Source organism: Spermophilus citellus (assembly GCF_964194105.1).
Source record: "Spermophilus citellus genome assembly, chromosome: 10".
Lineage (NCBI taxonomy): Eukaryota > Metazoa > Chordata > Mammalia > Rodentia > Sciuridae > Spermophilus > Spermophilus citellus.
Window position 1 is genome coordinate 72,178,015 of NC_138197.1, and position 3,302 is coordinate 72,181,316.

The following is a 3,302-nucleotide window of genomic DNA, read 5'->3' on the forward strand; positions in this document are numbered from 1 at the left end:
AAATGCCACATTTTTTATCCATTCATCTATTAAAGGTCATCTGGGTTGGTTCCACAGTCTAGCAATTGTGAATTGTGCTGCTATGAACATGGATGTGGCAGTATCCCTGTAGTACGCTCTTTTAAGGTCTTCAGGGAATAGTCCGAGAAGGGCAATAGCTGGGTCGAATGGTGGTTCCATTCCCAGCTTTCCCAGGAATCTCCATACTGCTTTCCAAATTGGCCGCACCAATTTGCAGTCCCACCAGCAATGTACAAGAGTACCCTTTTCCCCACATCCTCGCCAGCACTTGTTGTTTGACTTCATAATGGCTGCCAATCTTACTGGAGTGAGATGGTATCTTAGGGTGGTTTTGATTTGCATTTCTCTGACTGCTAGAGATGGTGAGCATTTTTTCATGTACTTGTTGATTGATTGTATGTCCTCCTCTGAGAAGTGTCTGCTCAGGTCTTTGGCCCCTTTGCAACCTCTTTATAAGGCAGGGTGACTGAAGACCAAGCAAACTGTGTCCTAATGAGGATGCTGAGTGCTGCAGCCAGAACCATCCCCTGATTGGTTCCTTTCAGCACACCAGCTTGAGGATGGAGGTAAATCCTTGTGACCTTGCCACAGAAGCCACCCTCCCCCCCACCCCAGAAACTTTCTCTGGTCACTTGTCCCAATCCAATTCTTCCTCTCTGGGCAGATTGCAGGGTGGTAATTTGGGGATGATGAACAATTCTCATGTCCACAGGGTCGGGAATATGGCTCAGTGGTAGAGTGCTTGCCTGGCCTGCATAACCCTAGGTTTGATTCCCAGCATCACAGGAAAAAAAAAAAAAAAAGAACCTCAGGTCCATCTGGTTATCTGGTTAGTGAGTGTTTTTTTAAAGTTACCAGTAGATTGACTTTTCCATGAAGTTTACTGGAAATGTATGGAGGAGTGGGGGCAAGTTGGGAATAGTTGATTCTTTTAAAAGGCAACATAGGGCATAAGATCTACTCCATAAACAGTAGGGGCTCAGGACTCTGCTCATGTCCCATTGCCTAGAAGGTCACATGAACGCTACATCAAACTAGACTCTGCCTGCAGGATGGTCCCTGAGATGTGTTGTACTTTTCCCTTATCCCTGGAGAAGGAGACACATTAACTCTGCCCATCTCACAGGTGGATGATCCTCACTGGCTTTCTCTGGGAAGGGAGTCAGGCCAAGCTGGCACACACTCACGCTACAGGCCCCACGGACCTTTCTCTCTGCTCCTTCCTTGGACGACTACAAGGGTCTATGAATCCATGGGAGGCAAATGCATCAAATGGGGCTTTATAAAATCAAATGAAAACAAGTTCTTCAAAAACCAGGTTGCAGCGCCAAGGCTTACATCCATTAAGGATAACTGAGAATGACTAGTAATGATGGTAGCGAGTGCACGCCCCTCTTTCAGGACTGAAGATAGGACAAGTGCCTTTGCTTCTTCCCATGGAAGGGGACAGTGAGGACTCTGAGCACTGCAGGGTGCAGGGAGAGGCAGGGTCAAAGACAACCAAAACTCTGAAGACCCTCTAAGACTCTTGGGAGGGTTTTCTCCCAAGAAAACTTGGGGTGTATAAAGGGAGGGGAAGAAAAGAACTGGTTTTGACCCAGGAGCCCATTTCAAGTAGACCAAGAAAATAAAAGGTGAGGGTAGAGCCAGATCAGGTAGGAACACTGTGGATGGCTTAAGTCAATGGATGACACGAGAAATCAGGGCTGGAAGACTGGCTGTTGCTTCCGGGAGGGGGACCTATAGGCTTCAGGGCCCTGAGTTGGATCCCTGGTTTCTCTTGACCTGGACGCCTCATTGCCCAGCCCCAAACTGATATCTCCAAAATTCCCAACTTGAGATCTGAGCCCTTGGGGGATGTCAGTGTCCGCTGAGGGCCCCACAACCTTGGACACAGACCCAGACACTGCACCAGGTCTCCTTCAAGAGATTCTTGGAGGAGCCACTGACACTATGAGCTACTATAAGTGGCTTGGGCAGAAGCCAATTGCAGACAAACCAGAAGTGGACATTGTGCTTGACACCAGTGATGTGGGGAACAAAGGAAGATTCAGGGCAGCTCTGAAGTCCTGGCACCCCCTCAAGTCCTTGAACATCTGTCTCCCACCTAGTGCTGAGGAGCATCCTCCTAAAGTGTCCCATAAAGGATAAATGGCCACCAACACCAGGCCCCCCACACTCTCCATCCACCTGGACCATCTCTCTACCCTCAGATTGAGGGTACTAAAGGCAGGATCTCTGCTTCCTCCACCGAGAGGACAGCATGAGAGCCTACATGCAAAAGGACCCTGTGGCCTCTCTAATCTCCTCCATGGGGGGCCATAAGACAAGAAGTGACTTATTCAAGGACACATGACCAGTGCTTGCAGAGCAAGGTCCAGCACCACAGGACCCAAACCCTCACCCACCAGGAAAGACTCCTGCCTCTTCCTTTCAGGCATCAAGGAAGGGCATCCCCTGATGGATCAGCAGAGGAGACTCCCCAGCCACTTATAGTAGCTCATAGTGTCAGTGGCTTCTCCAGCTAGCCTGTTGGCACAGAGACAATCAGAATATGAGCAAATCCTCTGAAAGATCTCAATAGGGAACCATGTGCAGAGGAAAAGAGTCCCTAGGCCTGGTCCCCAATGCATAATTCAGTCTCACTCTGGGAGGATCACTCTCTGCAATTCCCAGCATGAGACGGGATATATGCAAGTGAGAGTAGCCAGGGCAACTGCTGTCATTACTGTGCCCTGCTCACCCCCAGTCACTTATCACAACTGTCCAAGACTTGCACAGCCACTTCTACCTCTCCCAGGCCCCTCTGCCCCATATGCCTCTGCACACTTTCCCAGGCTAGTATCAGGTTAACCACACCTGCTTGGGCAAAGCTGAAGAAAGCAATACCTTTCCTCTCTCTCTTTCTCAATGGAAGGGAAATCCCCCATGTTCCCCTCTTGTCCAAGAGTGGGAACATTTAAAGAAATGCTTGTAGCATGTGGGGCGGGGCCAGGATCAGTGCTCAGCATGTGCACTGGGGACACCCCTGCTGAATGAAGCTCAGCTGACATTTCTCAGAATGAATGAGTCAATCATCTAAGCCATAATACAGAAGGGAAGGCAGACATAGAGTCCTTCCTGTCACTGAGGACAATAAGGACCTTTGCTCATCCGTGTCTTCTGGGGTCTGCCTGCTTTCCTCACTCTCTAGCAGCTTGCAGTAAGTGGGTGGCCATCTCCATGTCCAGGGACAGCTTGTCCCACAGCAGCTCCTGGTAGTCATGCAGTGCTAGGCCAGG